This window comes from Ursus arctos, unplaced genomic scaffold (genome assembly GCF_023065955.2).
Source record: "Ursus arctos isolate Adak ecotype North America unplaced genomic scaffold, UrsArc2.0 scaffold_27, whole genome shotgun sequence".
Lineage (NCBI taxonomy): Eukaryota > Metazoa > Chordata > Mammalia > Carnivora > Ursidae > Ursus > Ursus arctos.
This window is the reverse complement of record NW_026622952.1, coordinates 17,702,349-17,728,724: the sequence shown is the minus strand read 5'-3', so window position 1 is coordinate 17,728,724 and position 26,376 is coordinate 17,702,349. Positions and strand designations below refer to the sequence as shown.

The window sequence follows — 26,376 nt, the reverse complement described above, 5'->3', positions numbered from 1 at the left end:
AGGAATTGTCCAATTAGAATTCAGAATAATTGCTCTAAAGATGATCAGAGAGCTGTAAGAGAATACAAATAAATAATACCAGGAAAACAATACAAGAACAAAGTGAGAAATTCACCAATGAGCTAGAACAGTAAGATTAAAAAGACTCAAATACTGACAAGTAAGCTGAAAATGGCTGCTGCCAAGGCTTTATGCTAACAGTGTGGGGAGCAAACCTAGACAGTGTCACTGCAAACAGTTGGTCCTTTGAGCTAACAGCACAGGGAGCAAACCATGCCCAACAGTATGCCCATAGCAGTCATGGCTCAGCCATAAGAGGAGGGCATATACAGCTCACACAGGGAACATACATCGACCACCTACTTCTGGTGATAGGAGGAATTGCACTACAGGGCACCACAGGATCTCTTTTACATAAGGCCACAGCTTTTAAGATGAGACATAGCTGACCTGCGTGATAAGTAGAAATAGAGTGTTAGACAAAATGAGAAGGTAGAGGAATGTGTCCCAAATGAAAGAACAAAATTATGAAAAAAGAACTAAACCAAGCAGAGATAAGCAGCATGACCAATGAAGAGCACTAAATAACAGTCATAAAGACAAGCCTCAGCCTTGACAGAAGACTGCATGAACACAGTGAGAACATCAGCAAGAGATAGAAAATATAAAAACCAATCAGAGCTGAAGAATACCATAACTGAAATGAATACACTAGGTGATTCAGAGGACACAGAAAAATGGATCAGTAATCCTGAAGACAAGGTAGTGGAAAGCAATCAACTAAATAGCAAAAAAGAAAAAGAATAAAAAATGTGGTAGCTTAAGGGTACCTCTGCAACATCATTAAACAAAATATTTGCATTATATACAGGGATCCCATAAGGAGAGTAGAGACGAGGGGGCAGAAAACCTATTTGAAGAAATAATAGCTAAAAGCCTTCCTACCATGGGGAAGGAGATAGGTATTCATGTACAAGAAGCAAAGAGAGTTCAAAACAAGATGAACCCAAGGAGGTTCACACCAAGATACATGGTAATTTAAATGACAAAAATTAAAGATAAACAGAATCTTAAAAGCAGCAAAAAAGAGCAAGTGGTTACATACAAGGGAAATCCTGTAAGGCTATCATAGCTGATTTTTCAGCAAAAACTTTGAATATATCATGCCATTCCCTCTGGCCTGCAAGGTACAGAAAGGAAAAAATCTACAACCAAGCATACCCTACCTGGCAAGGTTATCATGCATAATTGCAGGAGAGAGTTTACCAGACAAATAAAAGGAGTTCATCACCAGTAAACCAGCCAGCTTCACAGGTGAATTCTACCAAACATTTAAAAAAAAGTTAATATCTACTCCCAAATTATTCCTATAAATAGGGAGAGGAAAGCTTCCAGATACATTCTGTGAGGCCAGCATTACTTTGAAACTGAAGCCAGACAAAGACACTAAAAAACAAACAGCAACAAAAACTACACACCAATATCCCTGATGAACACAGATGCAAAAGCCCTCAACAAATATTACCAACTGTATTCAATAATACATTAAAAGGATCATTCACTATGATCACATGGGATTTATTCAGGGCTGCAGGGATGGTTCAATATTTGCAAATCCATCAGTGTCATATACCACATTAACAAAACAAAGAATAAAAACCATGTGATTATCTCAGTAGACCAAAGACAAAGAAAAAGCATTTGGCAAAATTCAGCATCTGTTCATGACAAAAACTGAACAAAGCATGTTTAAAGGGATCATCCCTTAACATAATAAAGACCATATATGATAAACCCATAGCTTAAATCATAATCAGTGATGAAATACTGAGATCTTTTCCTTTAGATCAGGAACAAGATAAGGATTCCACTGTCACCACTAGTATTTAACATAGTAGTGGAATTCCTAGCCACACTGATCAGACAACAAAAGAAATAAAAGGGATCCAAATTGGCAAAGAAGTAAAATTGTCACTCTTTGCAGATGACATGGTACTGTAATAGAAAACCCTACAGGCTCCATCATATAACTATTAGAATAATTGGGTTCGGTACAGTTACAGGATACAGAAATCTGTTCTTTCAATACACTAATAACAAAGTTGCAGAAAGAGAAATCAAGAAAATTTCCATTTACAATTACACCAAAAGAATAAAATATCTAGGAATAAATTCAACCAATTTTATTAAAGATGTGCATTCAGAATACTATAAAACATTGATGAAAGAAACTGAAGATGACAGAAACAAGTGGAAAGATATTCCATGCTCATGTATTGAAGGATTAATATTGTTAAAACGTCTCTACTGCCCAAAGCAATCTACAGATTTGATGCAATCGCTATCGAAACACAGTACTTTTCACAAAACTAGCATAATCCTAACATTTGTCTGGAACCACAAAAATCCTTGAATAGCCAAAGCAGTCCTGAGAAAGAACAAAGGTGGAAGTATTATCCTACCACATTTTAAGATATACTACAAAACTACAAAAAAAAAAAAAAAAAAGATATACTACAAAATAATAATTAAAACAATAGGGTACTGGCCCAAAAATAGACACCAAGATCAATGGTACAGAATAGAACACCCGGAAATAAATCCACAGTTATGTGGTCAATTACTCTATGGCAGAGGAGGCAAAAATATTCAGTGGGGGAAAAGGACCATGTCTTTAATAAATGGTACTGGGAAACGTGGACAGTTAATATGCCAAAGAATGAAACTGAACCACTTTCTTGACCATACATGAAAATAAAAGGGATTAAATGTTTAAATGTGAAAACTGAAACCATAAAACAAGAAGACATAGGTAGTAATCTCTTTGGCACTGGCCTTAGGAAAATTTTTTAGATATATCTGCTCACAGGCAAGGAAAACAAAAGCAAAAATAAACTATTGAGATTGCATCAAACTAAAAAGCTTTTGCACAGCAAAGGAAACCATCAACAGAAAGACAGTGCAACCTGCTGAATGAGAGAAGTTACTTGCAAGCGATATATCCAATAAGGGGTTAATATCCAAAATATATAAAGCACTTAACTCAATACCAAAGAAACAATCTGATTTAAAAATGGTCAGAGGACCTGAAGAGACATTTCTCCAAAGAAGATACACAGATGGCTATTAGATACATGAAAAGATGCTCAACATCACTAATCATCAGGAAAATGCAAATCAAAACCGCAATGAGATAACACCTTACACTTGTCAGCAATGACTAATGTCAAAACAACAAGAAATAACTGGTGTTGGTGAGGATATGGAGAAAAAGGACCCTCATGCACTGTTGATGGAAATGTAAATTGGTGTAGCCACTGTGGAAAATAGTATGGAGGCTCCTCAAAAAATTAAAAAGTAGAAATGCCATATATACTGCTGGGCATTTTCCCAAAGAAAATGAAAACACTAATTTGAAAAGATATGCACCCCTATGTTCATTGCAGCATTATTTACAATAACCAAGATATGGAAACAATCTAAGTGTCCACAGATAGATGAATGGGTAAAGAAGATTTGGTGTGTGTGCGCGCGCATATATATATATGTGTGTGTGCGCGCGCATATATATATATATATATATGCGCGCGCACACACACACACACAATGGAATATCACTTAGCCATAAAAAAGAATGAGATCTTGTAATGTGTGACAACATGGATGGGGTTAGAAGGTGTTACGCTATGTGAAATAAGTCATGTAGAGAAAGACAAATATTGTATGATTTCCCTTATATGTGGATCTGAGAAACAAACTAAACAGAAAGCAGAAACAGATCCATAAATGCAAAGAACAAACTGGTAGATTACCAGAGTAAAGGTGGGCTAATGTGTAAATGTGTAATGAGTAAAAGGTGGGGTAATGCCAAAATGTGTGGAGAGGAGTGAAGATACAGGCTTCCAGTTATGGAATGCATAAGTCACAGGCTGAAAGGTACAGTATTGGGAACATAGTGAATGGTATTGTAATAGTGTTGTATTGTGACAGATGGTAGCTACATTTGTAAGGATGATGTCACAGAGTTTTTAAGTCAGTATGTTGTATACCTGAAACTAATATAACATTGCCAACTATACTTCAATAAAAATTGAATCTTCCTATCAAAAGGCATAGAGTGGCTGGATGGATAAAATAAATGTACCCACTGTATGCTGCGTACTAGAAATTTACTTCAGCGTTAAGGACACACATAGGCTCAAAATGAAGAGAAGGAAAAAAGATATCCCATGCTAGTATAAACAGAAAGAGTGCAGGGGTAGCTCTGCTTATGTCTGACAAAACAGACTTCAATCCAAAAATGAGATGGCAACTTCAGGAGATAAGAGATAACATAAGAGCTAAGAACTTCATTATATAATGATAAAGGGGTCATTATTAGTAAACGGATCTGAAGAAAGAAGTAGGCAACAATACAATAATAGTAGGGACTTAAGTAGAAATAAAAGTCAGAAAAACAAAATGCCAAACTAAAAACTTGTTTTATAGAAAACAAGTGGTTTTTTATTAGAAAAAAATGCCTTATTTTAATACAAGATCACTGTAAGCATGCATACAATAGAATGCAACAAATTGGTCTTAAAAAGAAACATTACAATAACAGAAAACTTGATATACTGCACCTTTAAGGAGTCTGCAGTGAGGCCAACTGGAAATAAACACACAACTCCCATCACCCCCCCACACAAGTATGTACAGGTTATATCAGCAAACATTTAGAAAACACACTGAAGATAAGGCTGAACACACCCACGTGTGTACATCCACATATGTATATGTGTGCATGAATTTCCTTTATTTTACTCAGCTAAAATTCTTGATCTAAAATTATTTCATGCCTAACACTCTCTCTATATATATATAGTTAATATCATAAAGCAAGTTTACATTTTCCTGAGAGCTGTTCACTGGAAGTATAGGTTGTATTCTGAATTCTCTTAGGGTAAAATTTACATACAAACAGAAGTTGTTACGTAGTGCTTGCCTATAAAGTGTAACATTACCAAAAAGCTTTATACAGCACCATTTACACTATGGAAGAAGAATATCAATGATGAATTGGTGATCAGTGCTTAAAACTTTTAAATAAAAGTTTTAAGTTCTTAAATCTGATGAATACTAAAAATCTGATGGATACAGATACAAAATTTTTTGGCACAATAATAGCAAACCGAATTCAGCAGTACACAAAAAGGATCGTATACCACAGTCAAGTGGGATTTATCTCTGAGATGCAAAAGAGGTTCATCATAGGCAAATCAGTAACTGTGATATACCACAGTAAGAGAATGAAGGATAAAAAACCTTGTGATCATCCCCACAGGTGCAAAAAAAAAAAAAAAAAAAAAAAAAATCATTTAACATATTACCACATCTTTTCATGAAAAACACTTTAACAAATCGGGTGTGGAAAGAACATACTTACACACAGTAAACGCCATGTATGACAAGTCCATAGCCAACATCATACTCAACAGTGAAAGGCTGAAAGCTTTGCTTCCGGAATCAGAGTACTCACTCTCATCACTTCTGCTCAACAGTACTGTAAGTTCTAGCCAGAGCACCAGCCAAAGCCATCTGTTGATTACGTGCAATCCCTATCAGATTCCAATGACATTTTTCACAGAAATAGAGAAAAAAAATCCTGAAATTTGTATGGAGCCAAAAAAGTAAATAATGGCCCAAGCAATTCTGAGAAAGAACAAAGCTGGATGCCTAATAACACTTCTTGATTTCAAACTATGCCACAGTGCGATAATAATCAAGACAGTATGGTACTGGCATAAATATAGAAACATAGACCAATGGAAGAGATTTGAGAGTCCAGAAATAAACTCTCTCACGAATGGTCAACTAATATTTAACAAGGAAGCTAAGAATAGTCAGTGGGGAAAGGATAGTCTTCCATAAATGAGGTTGAGGAAACTGGGTAACCACATCCAGAAATATGAGTGGACCCCTGTTACACCACTCAGAAAAATGAGCATAACATGGATTAAAGACTTAACTGTAAGACTTGAAACCATTAAACTCCTAGAAGAAATATTGGGAAAAATTCTTTGACGTTGGTCTTTGCAATGATTTTCTGGATATGATACCAAAAGCACAAGTAACAAAAGGAAGGATAAAATGGGACTGCATCAAACTAAAGAGCTTCTGTACTGCAGAAGAAACCATCATCAAAATGTAAAAACAATCTGCAAAATGGGAAAAGTATTTGCAAATCATATATGTCATAAGGGGTTAATATCCAAAATATATTAAGAACTCATACAACTCAATAGCAAAAATTACAAAGAACTTGATTAACAAAGGACAGAGGACCTGAATATACATTTATCCAGGGAAGACCTACAAATGGCCTACAGGTGTATGAAAGGAGGCTCTGTATCACAAATCATCAGGGAATGCAAATTAAAACCACAATGAGATATTACTTCACGCATTTTAGAGGGCTGTTATCAAAAAATGTAAGAACTAATCTTATTTATAACTAGAAGTTTCTATCTCTTAATCCCCTTTACTTATCTTGCTGTACAGCATTGTGAATATAGTCAGTAATATTCTAATAATGTTGTACGGTGACACCTGGTGGCTGTATTTACCGTGATGAGCATGGAATAATGTACAGAATTGTCAAATCACTATGTTGTACACGTGAAGCTAATAGAACATTGTATGTCAACTATACTTCAATGAGATAAAAATATATATGTGAGATAAACTGTTAGTGAGGATGTAGAGAAAAAGGAATCCTTGTGCCCTGTTGGATATGTAAATTGGTACAGCCACTATGGAAAACAATATGGGGGTCCTCAGAGAATTAAAAATAGAACTACCTTATGATCAGCAGTCTTTTGGGTGTATATCCAAAAAGTGAAAACAAGACCCTGAAGATCTTTAAGAGATATCTGCGTCCTTGTGTTCATTGCACCATTATTCACAATAGCCTAGATACAGAAACAAGCCACATGTTTGTCATTGGAGGAAGGGATAAATAAAACGTGTGTATGTGCTTGTATACATATCTATATCTATATCTATCTATCTATCTATCTATCTATCTATCTATATATATAATTCAGTCATGAGAAAGAAAATCTTGCGATTTTCAACAACTAGAATGAACCTTGAGAGCATCACGCTTAGTGAAATAAGCCAAAGACAAATATGATAGAACATAATTTAATAGTATGATATAATATATATATGGAACCTTCAAAAGCTGCACTTCGAGATACAGCAGAGTGGTGGTTACTAGCATTGGGGGATGGGGAAATGCTGTTCAGAGGGTATAAACTTCCAGTTTTAAGGCATATAAGATTCTGGGGATATAATTTACAGCAGGATGAAGATAGTTAACAGTACTGTATTATATACTTTAAAGTTGCTAAGAGTAGATTTTAAATATTCTCATCACAAAAAAAGGAATGGTAATTATGTGACAGGATGGAAGTGTTCGCTAGTGCTATGGTGTTAATCATTTTGCAGTATATGTCAAATTAATGGGTCACACACCTTAAGCATAGTGTTGTCTTTTTCTCAGTTAAGCTGAAAAAACTGCACAAAAACACTTTTAAAAAAATGCTACTTGCTCTAAAAAGAAGTGTAAACGCAGGATGAAACTTACTTCATTATTAATTATAGTAGGATTTTTGAATGAATTTTAGATTCTGATAGCACAGAACTTTTTCCCCCCTCATAAGAGTTTAGATAAGAATGACAAGCCCTTGGAATGCTTTGTGACAAAAGACTTTGTGTAGTCACGAAGAGCACAGACTTTGGACAAACTACTAAGTCATGTTGACGCAAATAGTCTCAGTTCTCAAAGATAAGTTAAGAGGTGGTTGGTGAAGTTCAGGTTACTAAGGCTGCAACCCAGGTAATAACAATGTGATGAGAATGGAAGAAGCATTATATAAGGAACCAGTTGGGTGTGTGTGTGGAGTAAAACTGAAGGGATTCTGTTTTCAGGGCCTGATGGGGTTTATTTTTTATAGACTTTTTGCTTTATCATTTATTCTTTAAAGACTTTTCATAGATCTTAATGGATGGAAGGGAGTCTAGAAGTTACCAAAGCCAGAATCCTCTGTTCGGGTGGGCAGCCCCTTTACAACATTCACATCAAATAATAGTCTTTGAGTCTCTTAAACAATCTAGATGGTAGGGAACTCGCTTTCTCATGAGATTGCCAGTTTTAGCTTTATTCGTTGGGAAGATGCTTTGCATATTGAGTCGAAAACTGTTTCTTTGTAATGCCTAATATAGTACCAGTACTTTCCTCCCCACCCCCTGGAATCTCAAATCTGGACTCTTTTCTAGGCAACTTATTTTTGGGTCCTTGATGGTGTAACTCCTCACCATCCTGGTTACTGCTCTCTGCTTTGTCACGCCACTCTTGGTAACTGCAGTGTTCATGTTTAAATACTACTCTCCAGATGTGTTCTGAACAGGGAGCAGTATTACTATTATTTCTGGGTACCAAACTTACATTACTTTAAAAAAAATTCACAACAATTAACAAAAACAAGTGTAGCTTTTCTGATTGCTACATCAGACTGTTCAACTCATGATTCACTTGGTTTCAGCGCTACTAAGGCACAGGTGAAAATGCCAGGTAGTGGAATTGCAGAGAGGGGAAATGGAACTGCCTGTTCATGTGCGTAATGCCTGGAAGTATACTGTCCCTGTTCACTAACTTAGTCAAGACTGTTCTGCTCTTGGCTTTGTATCTCTGTGAAGCTCATTTGCTTCTAAAGTGAACGGTGGAAGAAGGTATTTATAATGAGGTTGTGTAAGTCAAAACCACACTTCTGCAAGTTAAGAGAGAGAAAATGTAGCTGTATTTCTGAAGTAGGCCCCCCTCAAAGGGTTAGTGGTTTCAAAAAGGAGATTAGAAAATATTGTCAGCGGAAGTCCGAAAGAATAGACAGCTTTTGGATTTTTCATTTATTTAAATAAGCCTCTGTCCTTTGGTAATTAACTCTTAGGCAGGAAGAGATACAACACATTTGACTCCACTGGTTCTCCTTTTTTGAACCTGAAAACACTTGTGCAAAGGAGGCAGCGTTGAAGCTACCTTGTTATTGTTTAATTTAGATCCTAGAATAGGAAGAACTGTTGCTGTTGATTCCCCATATGATGACACAATCTCCTTCTAGTTGTATGGCTTGCTATTATTAGGGAAAGAAGTGTCTTTCTAATCTCTTTTGAATTCAAGGACTTTGTAAAAGAAGTAGCAGGGGACACTAGTATAGCCGTAAACTTTAAAGAGATAGGTGACTGGACCCTAATTACAGAATATAGTATCATGGAAATAGAGGTAAAACAAATAATACATTCCAACTACCCTACACTATTCATTTCTTTTTCTGAACCATTTTAAGTGGGAATGTCGTCTTCAAAGTTAGCATACTTTGGGTTGCAAATGAGTTGGAGAATTTGAAGTTTCAGTCGTGTTTTTAACATAGATGTATATTTACTAGTAATGCTGAAAATGACAGTTTTTGGCAGCCTTGTATTTGTATCTTCATTGGAGAAGTCTAAAGAGTGTCTACTGTGTGCCAGATACTGTCTTAGTCTGGCTGCTACGTGATCTTGGTTAGGCACTGCAAATTAAGTGGGTAACAAAATAGATAAATGTCCTAAACTCTAAAAGCTTTCATTAGGGGAAACAGACAATGAAAAAGCAAGTGTGTCAGGTGGTACTAAGTACTTTGGGAAAAAAAGAGTGGAGAGAAGGTTGGGAGTTGGGGGAGAATGCTTTTTTATATAGTGTTTTGAGTAGTTCTAGCGCAAAAGAGGTCATGTGAGCATAGACCTGAAGAAAATGAGAGAAGAGAGAATGATTTGTACTAATACCTGGAAGGAGTAGCAGCAAATGCAAAGAACTTGAGATGGAAACATGTTTAACGTTTTGTAGGAACAGCAAGGAAGCAGTGTGGTTGGAGGAGGAATGAAGGAGAGAGTGTTGATAGAGATTAGTGTGACCACAGGGTTCCAGGGGCATGCCCCACGCCCCCAGAGTGGGAGTTATGGGTTAGCATGCATATGTTGTATGGCCCTGTAAGCTATGGTAAGGACTTTGGATTTTAATCTAAGTGGGGTGGTATCCTGATGGGAGGGTATTAAGCAGAGTGGTGAGATTAACTGACATTTTAAAGAATCACTTTTTCAAAAAGACAGTCACAAAGTTTAGTTTTCATTCAATTTATGGCAACTAATAAAGTGGCTTCTAACTGGTTCTCCAAAAGACATCTACTGCTCTTCCCTCCCCTACACAGAAATGCATTTTCGAAGTGCAGGGAAATATTTTTGCTTTTATAGTGACATTTAGAGACCAAGGATCAGAGAAGCAGAATGTTCTGCAGTATATGGGATGCTCACAATAAAAACTGTCCCACACCAAATGTGCCCCAGTTCAGAAACACTGCCCAGGAGCAGTACCAAGATAAATGCATGCCAGTTAGAGGAAGTTTCCTTTCTTCCCCTTTCCTCTTCCTTCCTTCTTCCCCATCTCTATGCCCATTGCCCTCCCTCTTTTCCTTTATCTTTTGCAGCAGATTTATGATGCTTGGAAATAGAAAAAAGGAGCAATGTTTGTTCCTATGTGACTAAACTTTATCAGCATAGATTTTATAATGGGAAGGATCCTTACTCAGACATTTAAATTTTTAGGTAAAGAAACCAGGAATGAAACAGGTTAAATGATTTGCCCAAAGTCACATAGCAAGTTGGCATCTCATATTTTATGGCTTTATTTCATTAGTATATTATTTACATTCTTGTATTTTTATGACCCATTTGTTCAAAGATAATTTAAAATGCCCTGGAAGCATGATTTTTTTTTCCCCTGACCTTTTTAAAGACAGGAATTAGAGCCACCGTCACCAGAATAATTATTCTAAAGGAGGGGGGCAGAAACAGTATTTTGGAGATGAAAATCAGTATTGCTAGAAAATTTTCTTAGCTTTTTATGGTGAGTGGGGACTTTATGGTGGCATAGATTTTTTTAAATATATATTTCAAACAAAAACAAACTAAATTTTAAGACATTCTAAACAAATATTTAAGCAGTAAGACTTGTTTTAAAAATCTAGTGCAGAATCTATTCATTTTTAGGAAACCATGCTTAGAAACCAAAATGAATATAGTAATTGTTAAGATGTGATTACAATACCATATATATTAACTTACATAAATTTAGAATAAAATCTTTATGTAACCAATTTTTTGGTAAGAGTAGAGCTACCAAACTGCCTTTAAAAAAATGACTCTTACCTAAATGTTGATAGCTTGCTCTGATAAAACTTTCTCAGAAGACTGCCTTCTAACCTCCTTGAGTATTACTCTGTGATAGGTTAGAAAAAGCAAGGTCTTCGTGCATCTCCTCTTTGTGGTACTGCTTCACTCCTGTGGTGATGGCAGGTAGGTCTTATTCACTCACATCTCTTAGATATTTTAGAAATAGCTTCTCGTTCTGCTGTCATTCCCCCCTTTATGCTCTGAGTCTTATTTATAATCAGGTGAAACTCCATGTTTCCTTTTTTGCTCATAAAACTTGAATCCTGTGATGTGACTCAACAGAGATCAAATTCAAGGCATCCATTTTTTACTGTGTGTTTTCTTATATGTTGTAAATTTGGGGTTTGGATGCCAATTAAATACACTTTTTTAAGATGTTCATATTGTACATGGTTGAATCTCTCCCAATTTCAACAGTGAGCCTAACAGAAACAGTTATCTTTTGTAACTAATTCAACTAGACTGTGATCTAGAGACAACAGCATTACCTCCTATTGTCCCAGTACTCCTGATGTAGCCCAGGATTGCATAATGGTCCTCTGAATATTTGGTAAATAATGAATGACTATAAAGGCATATATTTATGGTATCTTTTGATGTATATTTGTATATCTGCTGCTAATTTTCATTTTAGGGCCTAGGAGTATTATTCTTTGTATTTATTTTATCAGTAGATCAGTTAAGGAAGCAAAGGGAAAGGAGAAAATGTTATTTCTCATGAACAGCATTCTATTTTGAGGTGTTTTTCCCCCAGGTAATGGGACAAAGATTTTTCAAAATATATAATCTAACAAAGACATTTAATTAGGTATTAAAATACTGATTCTAAATAAGCTAATCAAGAAAGTAACTTTCATCAGGACTTTGTGCTTATCAGTCAAACATGTCACAGTCAAAATGTGAACACTGAAAAAGGGGTTTGAGATATCAATAGAAGCTTTCATTCTAAAATTATATTTCCAGGAGTGGAGTAAAGATAATACTATGATCAATTTTTTTATATATAGTATAGCCAATTTCATGTTGCTTATATTAAAATGTAGTGTATAATAAAAGAAAGATATTAATACAGTGATAAATATTTCGTAACTTGAAAGTAAAATCACAGGCCTGTGTATGGATGAAGCACGAACCATACTGAACTCTTGATTATGCAGAGATGTGATCACAAACATATTCTGAACATCCTTCATTCAACAACAATTTCAACGTGTAAGGAATCTGAAGTACTTATAGAGAAGCATGTATTGGCTGTCAACTGTATTCCACTCTTTATTCTATTTTGTGCTTTTAAATTTAGGAAGTTAAGTTGTAAGGGAACTCATGAAATTGATTCAGGCATCCAGAGCAACAATAAAACAATAGTAACTAGAAGAATGCTAGTTTTGATCATTCAGTCATAGGAATTTTAAGTCATCATTTGCTAACTATAAAAAGTGTATTTCATGCCTATAAACTACCAAGATTGAAACAGGAAGAAATTGATTTCTTAAACAGGCCAATTAATTATGAAGAAATTGAGTCAGTGATAAACAACCTTCCAAATAACAAAACTCCAGGCCCGGACGGTTTTCCTGGGGAATTCTACCAAACATTCAAAGAAGAAAGAATACCTATTCTCCTAAAGCTATTTCAAAAAATAGAAACAGAAGGAAAGCTACCAAACTCATTCTATGAGGCCAATATTACCTTGATCCCCAAACCAGGCAAAGACCGCATCAAAAAGGAGAATTACAGACCGATTTCCCTAATGCATATGGATGCCAAAATCCTCAACAAGATACTTGCTAATAGAATCCAACAGTTCATTAAAAGGATTATCCACCACGATCGAGTGGGATTCATACCTGGGATGCAAGCGTGGTTCAATATTCGCAAATCAATCAGCATGACACATCATATCCACAAGAAAAGACTCAGGAACCATATGATCCTCTCAATCGATGCCGAAAAAGCATTTGACAAAATACAGCATCCTTTCCTGATTAAAACCCTTCAGAGTGTAGGAATAGAAGGTACATTTCTCAATCTCATAAAAGCCATCTATGAAAAGCCTACTGCAAATATTATTCTCAATGGGAAAAAGCTGGAAGCCTTTCCCTTAAGATCAGGAACTCGACAAGGATGCCCACTCTCGCCACTATTATTCAACATAGTACTAGAAGTCCTTGCAACAGCAATCAGACAACAAAAAGGGATCAAAGGTATTCAAATCGGCAAAGAAGAAGTCAAAATGTCTCTCTTCGCAGATGACATGATACTCTATATGGAAAACCCAAAAGAAGCCACTCCCAAACTATTAGAAGTTATAGAGCAATTCAGTAACATGGCGGGATACAAAATCAATGCTCATAAATCAGTTGCATTACTATACACGAATAACGAGACCGAAGAAAGAGAAATTAGGGAATCCATCCCACTTACAATAGCACCAAAAACCATATGTTACCTTGGAATTAATTTAACCAGAGACGTAAAGGGCCTTTATTCTAGAAACTATAAATCACCCTTAAAAGACATTGAGGAAGACATAAAAAGATGGAAAGATATTCCATGCTCATGGATCAGAAGAATTAACATAGTTACAATGTCCATGCTACCCTGAGCAATCTACACTTTCAATGCTATCCTGATCAAAATACCGATGACATTTTTCAAAGAACTGGAACAAATAGTCCTTAAATTTGTATGGAACCAGAAAAGACCTCGAATCTCCAAGGAACTGTTGAAAAGGAAAAACAAAGCTGGGGGCATCACAATGCCGGATTTCGAGCTGTACTACAAAGCTGTGATCACAAAGACAGCATGGTACTGGCACAAAAACAGACACATAGACCAATGGAACAGAATAGAGAGCCCAGAAATGGACCCTCAGCTCTTTGGGCAACTAATATTTGATAAAGCAGGAAAAAACATCCGGTGGGAAAAAGACAGTCTCTTCAATAAATGGTGCTGGGAAAATTGGACAGCTACATGCAAAAGAATGAAACTTGACCACTCTCTCACACCGTACACAAAAATAAACTCCAAATGGATGAAAGACCTCGATGTGAGACAGGAATCCATCAAAATTCTAGAGGAGAACATAGGCAGCAACCTCTACGACATCGGCCAAAGCAACCTTTTTCATGATACATCCCCAAAGGCAAGAGAAACAAAAGATAAAATGAATTTATGGGACTTCATCAAGATTAAAAGTTTCTGCACAGCCAAGGAAACAGTCAGAAAAACTAAGAGGCAGCCCACGGAATGGGAGAAGATATTTGCAAATGACACTACAGATAAAGGACTGGTATCCAAGATCTACAAAGAACTTCTCAAACTCAATACACGAGAAACAAATAAACAAATCAAAAAATGGGCGGAAGATATGAACAGACACTTTTCCAATGAAGACATACAAATGGCTAACAGACACATGAAAAAATGTTCAAGATCATTAGCCATCAAGGAAATTCAAATCAAAACCACACTGAGATACCACCTTACGCCAGTTAGAATGGCAAAAATAGACAAGGCAAGAAACAACAATTGTTCGAGAGGATGTGGAGAAAGGGGATCCCTCCTACATTGTTGGTGGGAATGCAAGTTGGTACAGCCACTCTGGAAAACAGCGTGGAGGTCCCTTAAAAAGTTAAAAATTGAGCTACCCTATGACCCAGCCTTTGCACTACTGGGTATTTACCCCAAAGATACAGACGTAGTGAAGAGAAGGGCCATATGCACCCCAATGTTCATAGCAGCAATGTCCACAATAGCTAAATCGTGGAAGGCGCCGAGATGCCCTTTAACAGATGACTGGATTAAGAAGTTGTGGTCCATATATACAATGGAATATTACTCAGCTATCAGAAAGAACGAGTTCTCAACATTTGCTACAACATGGACGGCACTGGAGGAGATAATGCTAAGTGAAATAAGTCAAGCAGAGAAAGACAACTATCATATGATTTCTCTCATCTATGGAACATAAGAACTAGGATGATCGGTAGGGGAAGAAAGGGATAAAGAAAGGGGGGGTAATCAGAAGGGGGGAATGAAACATGAGAGACTATGGACTATGAGAAACAAACTGAGGGCTACAGAGGGGAGGGGGGTGGGGGAATAGGATAGGCCGGTGATGGGTAGTAAGGAGGGCACATATTGCATGGTGCACTGGGTGTTATACACAACTAATGAATCATCGAGCCTTACATCGAAAACCGGGGATGGTACTGTATGGTGACTAACATAATATAATAAGAATCATTATGGAAAAAAAAAAAGTGTATTTCATGAGTTCTAGACTCCATTTTTTTCTGAATACTCATTGTGTTTTCTTTTTGCAATATTCTCTCCAAGTTCTACATACTGTTTACTTTACAGTAAGTCTGTGAATACAGAGAACCAAGTGGTTTACAAGGGAGGGTGTGGTGGGGTAGGCCAGGTAGGCGAAGGGGTTTAAGAGGTTCAAACTTCCAGTTATAAAATAATTAAGTCACGGGGATGAAAGGTACAGCGTAGGGAGGAGAGTCAAAAGTACTGTAAAAAACTTTGTTTGGTAACAGATGGTAACTACACTTACTGTGGTGAGCATTTGGTAATGTATCTAACTGTTGAATCACTGTTATACACCTCAAAATAATATTATATTAAATGTCAGCTATACTTAAATTTTTAAAAAGTCTTCCAGACTAACCTAATTTTATATAAGCTGGCATTATTCACTTTGAGATTCAGCTACTTCTTTCATTGTGCCTACATAGAGTAGCTGAACTAGATAATAATGCATCTACAACTGGAAAATGCTTTTGCCAAGTTAGTCTCAAAAGCTTTGAATTTACTTTTTAAAAAAATCTGAAATTAGGTTAAAGTTGTTGGGCTTTTGTTTCCTATCCTGAACTTCTGTGACAAGCACTGTAACAGTAGTGTTGAATATAATTCAAAAATTTATAAGTTGAATGGCTTACGTTTTTTTCTAAAACCTATAAATTTTATTTTTTCAGCAAGTAATTCTTGACCATCTATGATATCAAGTACCACTAAACACTGTAAATCAAAGAAAAACGTGTTCGTTTTCTCTCTTGATAGGCTCTCAGACCCACAGGGAAAATGAGAACCACCATGTAACTCAGTCATAGATATAAGGGTAGATGTATTTCCGTGGGAGCGAAGAGGTAGCAACAGTTTACTGCCTGCATGCATCTTTAGGAGAAGAGGAAAGAGAAGTGGAGGAACCCAGACTTTACATTTAAGTAGGATTTTCACAAGCACATAATTGGGTGTCTTAGTTTTCTAGAGCCGCCATAACACAGTGTGCCACAAACTGGGTAGTTTAAAGTAACAGAAATTTGTTCTCTCACGGGCAGGGTTGGTTTCTTTTGGAGGTTCTGAGAGAGAAACCATGTCATACCACTGTCCCAGCTTCTGGTGATTCCTGGCAGTCTTTGGCATTCTGTGACTTATAGGTGTTTCACCCCAGTCTCTGCCTCTACCTTCACATCATCTTCTTCTCTGTGTTTCTGTCTCTTGCAGTGATACTGTCATTGGATTTAGGACCCACCCTAATTCAGTATGATTTCAATCCTAACTAATTACATGTGCAAAGGCCCTATTTTCAAATGAGGTCACATTCAATTTTTGGGTGGGCATGAATTTCAGGAGTCACTATTCAACACCCTCCCCCCACTACACTGGGCAAATTAGCATTAAATAAAGAAAATGCCTAAAGGCATAGAGGCATGAAAAGTTACCAGAAGGTTCAGGGAAATAAATTTAGAGGAAATAGAGTAACCTGAGTATGGTTCAGGTGACGCTGAGAAAGTCAATTGGGCAGAGACTTGGAAAAGCCTCGTAGATGTTCACACTATCTTCTGTAGGCATTTGGCTCTCAGAAGCCTATCAGCTTTTAAGCTGCACAGGCAGATTTGTCTTTTAGGAAAGTGATATATAAAATTGTTGAAAGTCTAGTTTGGAGATTGAGGCAACAGTTGAATAAAAGTGGGGTAGTGACTACAGAGAGATAATTACAGAACTTCATAGGTAGTAGAATGAGCAGAGTTAAAAAGAGAGGATTGAGATGATTTTCAGATTGGCTTGGGAGACAAGTTGATCATGCCATAACAGATTTTTGGTGGGGAAGGAAAGAACATTGATATTTTAGATACAGCATTTGATTGAATAATTAATCAGCAGTTATTTAAGAACACTTTCTGTCTAGCATTATCCTGTGTACTTTGGAGATTCATATGCATAATCTTGAACCTATTTCAAGAACTTTACAAACCCTTTGGAGTCATGAGACTAATAATAAAGTGAAGCAGAAAACAATTCAAATCCGTATATAAGCAAGTATAAACTTAGTGGTTCTGATTTATAAATACTTCAGTTTCAGATTCGAAAAATATCTATGTGGAGTTGAGTGCTATGAAAAGCTTGATTGCGAAAGTGGTACTTAATTTAGATTTCATAAGTCTATTTAAGTTGGTTCAAAAGAGGACAAGAAACACTCAAAATGATAGGTGATCATACGTTAAGATGGGAAGGCAGCAATGAAAGTGGTGTGTGTTATAGAGGAAAGATAGCCTGAGGACAGCCAAATGTTAGATTGTATTAAGTTGGGAAAGGTACATTGCAGCCAACATAATCTATCTTGGAAGGTCAGGTAGGCAGATTGGTTACCTGCTTAGCTGATTGGTTAGTTACCTTTGAAAAGAGTTTTCTTTTGGTAATATTAACGTGACAGCAATATACAGTTCTGTTATTTTACTACAGGGAAGAGAGCCAATCTGGGAGCTTTTGCCCAAATCCAAGTATGAGATGATGAGAACAAGCATTAGTAGAGAAGGGGGATTTTGTGTATTTTGGTTCGTCCATATAATTTCCAGTCTCCTCTGGCATATTGCACTCGACTTAATATATCATCTTCTGTATTTTATCCCTTTATTTTCTTCTTCCTTTTCACTTACCCTTTATTTCCCCCATCAGAATTTAGTTCAGGCAAAACTCACGTGAGCCGTCTAAATACACCGAATCTAAGAGCACAGGAAAAGCAGCGAGCCATTGAAAATGCGGGTGATGATGACAATGATGATGAATTTTTACCTCTGATGTGTTAGGAGCTTTCTGTATTACCTCCTTCAGTCTGTACGGTGGTCTTATATGAAGTAGTCACTATTATCCCCCCATTACAAGTGAGGGAGCTGTGACTCAGAAAAGCTAAGCAGCTTGATCAAAGCAGAGTCACAGTGGAACCTAGATCTGCCCAACTGCATGCCCTAGATTCACAATTGTTGTGATACAGCATGGTGACTCACCTTCATCTTGCTCTTGTTGCAATCCATTAAGTTGATGGCTTCCAGATTCAGCTTCCTGAAGTCACATCTCTTTTCTATTCAAAGTCTTCTTTGACTTTTTATACCTGTAAAATTAAAATAAGGTATAGTTATTTTTGCCTTTTATCCAAGGCCCCTCCAAATGTAGTGACAACCTACATTCCTAGCCTGGTCTTTACTTCCTTCCTGGTAGCCCTTTATACAGACTATATCATTCCTTACCTTAGTGCTCCCCTACCTGCCCTTTCTGGAAATGTTTCATTCTTTTTTCTAATGTTGAAATTTACTTGAGGTTTTATCTAGCTTTTATGGTATCCTCTAAGAAACCTTGTTTCTCCATTCTTCGTCTTTTATAGTACTTTATTTGCTACCATTTATGCTACTTAATTTTTGTTGTTATATTTTAGGTAATATATACTTAAGGTGGATTTTAAACTTCTTGAATGCAAAAACTTAGTTTATTTTTGTGTTATCTAGTATAGGGCCTTGTACTTTTTTAAACCTAGATATAATAAAAGATTAAGAGTGGAAATGAGTTCTGACCTAAAGTGAGCCCTTATTCTGTAGTCAGTGATCAATCTGCTTGCTGGACAACTGGAGTAGCAGGGTTTAAAATCAGCAGATTCATTGAAAGAGCTAGAAATGCCTATGGAGGGGAAAAAGCATTGCTGAGCTGATAAAGAATTTACTTCTGAAATTCTCAACTGTTGTTTTTCCAGTTATGTTCTGGAGATTGGCTGCACAGACTTGATAAAATGCAGATTCCAGAAAGTGGAATGCAGAAATATACCTTTGTAGCATGATTCCCAGATTATTTACTTATTTATCCAAGTGGAATTTCTAGGTAACTATTACATCTATTTGGAAAAATGTGCAGATCCTAAGTGTGCAGCTTAGTTAATTTCCATAAAAAGAACACACACATATAACTAATCACCAGATCAAGAACTGGAATGTAACCTGTATTTCAGAAGCCATCCCGTGCTCCTCTGTTGTCACTAACTAATATATCACCTCAGCCTGCCCGGCTGCTCAAGGGTTTCCTGAGTCTTATGTACATTAAATTTTTGTACATTAAATTTAAGAACTTCTTATGTACATTATGTATATTAAATTTAAGAACTTCTTATGTACATTAAATTAAGAACTTCTGCCCTAAAATTCAGGCTTGCTTCGGTAATGCAGATATTAACAAACATTATTCCCAAAACCTACTACCTCCTTTTTCTTCTTCCTCCTCTTGTTTTCCTGTTATCTCCCCTCCCTGCTAGCTGTCCTCCTTTATAATAAAAAATCATGAAAAATTTCTTCTGAAGAGTTCATCTAAGTTTCTCTTCCGTGTTGAACTCCTTAAGCTCTAAGGTTACATTTCTCTCCCTTCTCTTGTAGTATTCCATAATTAGTCCATTAGACATAGAACATTCTGCCTTTTTTTCTCAAACATTTGGAAGATTGAGAGGATGAGCATAATTTCAGAGTATCTGTGCCACTGATAAGTTTTTGGTTTAGAAAAAATAAGTTACTGAAGAGGTTACTATGTTCTAGACGAAGGAAGGAAGGAAGGAAGGAAGGAAGGAAGGAAGGAAGGAAGGAAGGAAAAGAAAGAAAAGAAAAGAAAAGAAAGAAAGAAAGAAAGAAAGAAAGAAAGAAAGAAAGAAAGAAAGAAAAAGAAAGAAAGAAGAAAAGAAAGAGAAAAAAAGAAAAGGTACATAAGATAGATTTTTAAGTTGCTTTAAGCATTAATCAAGGACTCTTAATTTTGGAATTTGTGATAGTTTAACATTATCTTCAGATAAGTTTATCATTGTACTGTGCAAGCCTGTTTTACTAAGTAAATCAAGGCTGTAAACACTTTTATCTGAGTTTTGTTTAATTTGCTCAAGTAAATATCTTTTAGTGAGCAATAGTACCTTGATAGTTTATATCCATAGGGATGATCTAATTGCCAGTATATTTTGTTTATTGAAGATTTCCACTTGGAAAATTTTAGTTGACAATTAGAATTATTCTAAGAATCTGTTTTAAAATTTATATCTTCCTCCTGCCCCCAATTTGATATAGTCAGGTTTTCACTCTATTTTTAGAGATTGAAAGGAAATCATAAACAAGAAACTAACTTTATGAATACATAGTTATGATTTGTTAAGCGAAAACATTGCAGTAGCTACCATGTTATTCCAATTAAGGTAAATCGTAATTGTTTAGCCCTTTATTTTCTGTATTTTTAAGGGAAAAAAACCTCAATAAGTTGATTTGCAGTTTCTGTAAATGATGTTACATTTTTTATTCCTTAGATTTGACTATGCTTTGTGTCACTTTTACTCTTTTTTGAAAGTGTCATCTATGTTTTTATTTTTATTTAAATTCAATTAACATATAATGTATTATTGGTTTCAGAGGTAGAGGTCAGTGATTCATCAGTCTTACATAATACCCAGTGTCAGCTTTTTTTAATTTTATTTTTTACAATATTGAAGACAGTCACACGGTAACTTCTTTGAAAAGTAAGATTAGAAGGTCTTAAAGGACTTTTAAAGGTTATCTAATTCATTCTTCTGTCTTCAGATATGACAAAAAAAAGGTTTTTTTTAAAGTCCCTTTGTTGAGAACACCCATGCTGTCAATTCTTTTAGCACACTGACTTCATATTATCATTTTCCTCTTTAAATTCTATAATCTACCTTTCCATTCCAATTAAACTCATTTGGGAACTAGCACTTGACATCTCATCAAAACTTGTCACAATTCCAAAACCAAGATCTCAACTTGAAATTAATCATTGAATTCAGTTTCTTCCACTCTCTTATTTTTGCTTATTCTGATCTTCACTCCTTATCTGTTTTGTTGGATCTCTTCTATATTTTCTTATTCTGTCAGCCTCTTTTAAGGGACTTAACTGGTCTCCCAAGCACACTAAAATCAATTCTTTAGACTCTCCAGGCTTTTTTTTTTTTTCCCCAACCATATCCTTCTTGACAATCCTCATTCCTTTTTTTTTTTTTTTTAAAGATTTTATTTATTCATTTGACAGAGAGAGACAGCCAGCGAGAGAGGGAACACAAGCAGGGGGAGTGGGAGAGGAAGAAGCAGGCTCCTAGCGGAGGAGCCTGATGTGGGACTCGATCCCAGAATGCTGGGATCATGCCCTGAGCCGAAGGCAGATGCTTAACGACTGCGCCACTCAGGCGCCCCGCCAATCCTCGTTCTTGTTAAGCTCTACTCTTTATTTGGCTGCTACTTATAAAATAGTGTGGAAAATTAATACATTTTGTTTTGATAATGTACTTTACAATGTTTATTCCTAAAGTTTCTCACCACTACACCTCTATCCCAGTCTTAACACTCATTAGATGACCTTATTTCTTGTGTGAGATACTAAAAGAGTTGTCTGTATCCATGAAGTTACTTCATTTCCTAATCACTCTTCTGTACACCTCAGTCTGGCTCTTGTACCCTCTGAAAATATAAGCTCATCAGGTATTTCCATGTTGTTAAATTAGATAGACATTTTTCAATCAGTTTTGAAATTTGATTTGTCCTACATCTTGCAAACAATTCTTATTTTTCTAGTATGTTATAAACTACTAGATGTCAAAAATATTTTTTTCCTTTCTTTAAAAGAATATGTTGATCCATAGAATACGCACTTTTTGTAAACACTGTAAAAGACTCAAATAATATGTAACTATATTTAAAACATACAAGCCTCCTTTTCATTACTCTTCTGTCAATTTGTAAAATTTTTCTACAAGTAAGTGGTTTACAGTTCTGTGTGGATCTTACCAATTTGCTTTTCCCTACATGTCCACTTGTAAAATATATATGTGTGTAATAAATATAATTTAGGTTTATAAGCATTTGAAGTTCATAAATGGGTGAAGATACTTGCAAATAATATATCTGATAAGGAGTTGATACCCAGAATTTATAAATAAAGCCTACAATTCAATACAAAAAAATGATTAGAAAAAAGGAAGAGGACCTTTTTTCAAAAAAGACATACGGATGGCCAACAGACACATGAAAAGATGCTCACTCATCATCAGGGAAATGTAAATCAAAACCACAATGACATACCCACCTCATACCTGTCAGAATGGCTATTACCAAAGAGACAAGAAATAATGTGTTGTCGAGGATGTGGAGAAAAAGGAACGCAGCATACTCTGTTAGTAAGAATATAAATTGGTACACCCATTGTGGAAAACAGAGTGGGGGCTCTTAAAAAATAGGGGACGCCTGGATAGCTCATTCGGTCATTCATCTGCCCTCAGCTCAGGTCATGATCCCAGGGTCCTGGGATATGATCCCAGGGTCCTGGGATTGGATCCCAGGGGTCCTTGCTCAGCGGGGAGCCTGATTCTCCCTCTGCCTGCTGCTCCCCCTGCTTATGCTCGCTGTCTCTGACAAATAAATAAATAAAAATAAAAATAAAATAGAACTGCCATAGGATACAGCAGTTCTTCTCATGTAAATTTATCCAAAGGAAACAAAAACACTAATTGAAAAAAATAAATGCACCCGTGTGTTCACTGCTGCATTATTTATAATAGCCAAGATCTGGAGGCAACCTAAGTGTTCATCAGTAGTTAAGATGTAGTGTACACACACACACACGCACGCACACAGGAATATTACTGAGCCATAAAAAAGAATGAAATCTTGCCTTTGTGACATTGATGGACATAGAGGGATTATACTACGTGGAACAAGTCAGAGAAAGACAAATACCATATGATTTCACTTATGTATGGAATCTAGAAAACAAAAAAACAAAGCCAGAAACAGTCTCACAGATACAAAAAAACAAACTAGTGGTTGAAGGGGAAAGGAGTGGGGTGAAATAGATGAAGAGGTTTAAGAAGTACTAATTTCCAATATAAACTAAGTTTCACAGAGATATTAAAGTACAGTGCGGGGAATATAGTCATGAATATTGTAGTAACTTTGTATGATGACAGATGGCAACTAGACTTGAGGTCTCTCTAGCTTGTAGATGACTTTCTTTTCTTCCTTTCCCTTTGTCTTTATGTGGTCTTCCGTGCATGTCTCTGTCCTTATCTCCGCCTTGTACGAGGGCACCAGTCAATATGGATTAAGGCCCACCCAAATGACCTCATGTTGATTACCTCTTTAAAGACTTTGTCTCCAAATACAGTAACATTCTGAGTTTCTTGGGTTTGGTACTTCAACATATGAATTGGGGAATAGTGACACAATTCACCCCATAAGAGAGCATTACTTTCATTAGAAACATTTGTTAAAAATATTTCTCATAAAAACTTTTAGTCACTTATTCATGCTCTTGACCTCATTTGAAAAGTGTTTAATACAAATTTCATGTTAATGTCCTACAGACTAAATGCACTTTGAGTGAAAGTGCATCTTGAAGGAAACTGCCTATTCATTGAAGCTTTAGTTGTTCACAATTGAGTAACTTTCAGTAACTTCCACCTTGCTTGCTGAGAACGGGATAGATATCTTTACTAGTGATATAAGGCATTATGAGATAGTGTGCATAAAGTACACCGTACATCTTTAAGTATTCACATCTGGATGTTACCATTACTAAAAGCTTCCATTGTTGGGAGTATGACAATAGAATTGTTTTTGTAGCTCTTTATCTCAAACATTTATTAAGAATTTGAATAATTAATCTGTAAATTTACATAAAGAGAAAGCATTGCAAATACAGAATTAACTTCATTTTGAAATTTTCATTTTTGAAACCCAAGTTTATCGAAGTTATTATGCAATCATCTAAAGATAGAGGAATGAAACATATACCATTCTTAGCTTCTTTCCAACCATAAAACATTCTAATTACTTCAAATTTATACATTATAAACAGATACTATATTTTTAGTTATATTTGGTAAACTATAATTGCTGGAATTGCTTATCAGGGAAGCTTTAGAGTTGATAGCAACTGGTTCTAAAATAAATTATACTAATGATAAAGTTGTGAGTTATCTTAAAACATCTGGTATTAATCCAAAACAGATTATTTCAGTACTGAATAAATGCATGCCTAGGTTATATTTCTCTTGAATGGTAAATACATAAGTTTTTTGTTCTCTACCTGCTAACTTTTCTTTCAATAGTCTTATTAAGAATAGTTGAAAATCCTTTCAAATTTCTCCAGCAGTGTTCTGTTTTAGAAAAAAGTGATTCCTGATTATAAATGAAAAACTCATGGAAGTAGTTTACTATAGGTATGATGGAAGGACTCATTTTTTTTTGCCTATTTTTCTAAATAATATTTCTTTGAAAATAATACCTCTCTTTTGTGTTGATGCGTGATTTGTAAACAGAAAGATGCAAAGAACATGGCAGGGGAGGTGGAGAAGAAAACCAAGAAACAGACTCTTAAATATAGAGAACAAACTGATGGTTACCAAAGTGGGTGGGAGGATGGGTGAAACAGGTGATGGGGATTAAGGAGGGCACCTGTTGTGAGGAGCACCTGGTGTTGTATGGAATTGTTGAATCACTAAATTCTACACCTGAAACTAATATTACATACACTGTACATTAACTGGAATTTCAATAAAAACTTGCAAGGAAAAAAATGCAAAGATTAGAAATGTGTATTTGCCAGATGAGTTTTAACTGTGCTTTCCCAATGGATAATTTGTGAATGCCCTTTCTCCCCTAATATGTATTTCTGATAAAGGACAAATCTGAGGGATTTCTTTTGAATTAGCCAGCTAAAAAAAAAACAAAAAACAAAAAACAAAACCTTACAGTTAAAAGAGAAGTGCTCTTAGTGTTTAAAGTAGGTATACTTAGTGGTATCATACTGAGTAAGTGAATGTAAATTCTGATTTTGATATTTGGAAGCTAATAAGTTCTTTAAATCTATAAAGAAGTAGTTAACTAGTGTTTTAAAAATAGAAGCATATACAACAAAACCAATTTATGTGTAAAAATTGGTTATGTGCATATAAGTATCCCCTTGTAATACAATGATACACAAGTATATTTGTAATGCATTAATTACTAATGATGGAATACACTTTTGAAATCCAAGAAATACATTTTTTAAAAAATTATATGCTTGTAGTATATACAATAACCACCAAATGTTACTATCTGTGTTAAAAATTTTATTGGCTTTTGAGGCACCTGGGAGGCTCAGTTGGTTAAGTGTCTGCCTTCAGCTCAGATCATGATCTCAGGGTCCTGGATCGAGCCTGGCATCAGGCTCCCTGATCAGTGGGGACTCTGCTTCTCCCTCCCTCTCTGTCACTCCCCCTGCTTGTGCTCAAGCTCTCTCTCTCCCTGCTTGTCCTGAAGCACTCTCTCTCTCTCTCTCAAATAAATCTTCAAAAAATTTTATTTGCTTTTTAAAAACTGTTTACTTTAGAATCATTATTTAATGAGCTCACTATAAATCTAAAACCAGTGAACTCTGACTAATTTTAAATGACATTCACTATAGTTGTTTAAATCATCACTCTTTTTCTCTAAGAGTTATATAAATAGAGTCTGCGTTTAGGGCGCCTGGGTAGCTCTGTAGGGTAAGCATCTGCCTTTGGCTCGGGTCATGATCCCAGGGTCCTGGGATTGAGCCCCACATCCGGCTCCCTGCTCAGCGGGGAGCCTGCTTCTCCCCCCCCCCCCCCCCCCCCCCGCCACTTGTGTTCTCTCTCTCTCTGTCAAATAAATAAATAAATAAAAATCCTAAAAAAAAAAGTCTGAGTTTAACTGTTCTTCATTCTAGTTTAAGGAATTTTACTTCAGTTTTAGCTTCATT

General features: G+C 35.9%; 1 protein-coding gene and 1 long non-coding RNA gene across 4 annotated transcripts in view; one reads left to right on the top strand and one right to left on the bottom strand.

The window, feature by feature from the left end:
- LOC130541889 (uncharacterized) overlaps positions 1–26,376 on the bottom strand; it is a 136,740-nt gene that overhangs the window by 31,721 nt on the left and 78,643 nt on the right. Inside the window, exon 2 of the long non-coding RNA XR_008955970.1 lies at positions 18,600–18,703. This is a non-coding gene — a long non-coding RNA (uncharacterized LOC130541889). The remainder of the gene's footprint in view (positions 1–18,599; positions 18,704–26,376) is intronic.
- The window catches only part of TUSC3 (tumor suppressor candidate 3), a 220,847-nt gene that overhangs the window by 147,785 nt on the left and 46,686 nt on the right, over positions 1–26,376 (top strand). The gene's annotated exons all lie outside the window — the stretch shown is intronic.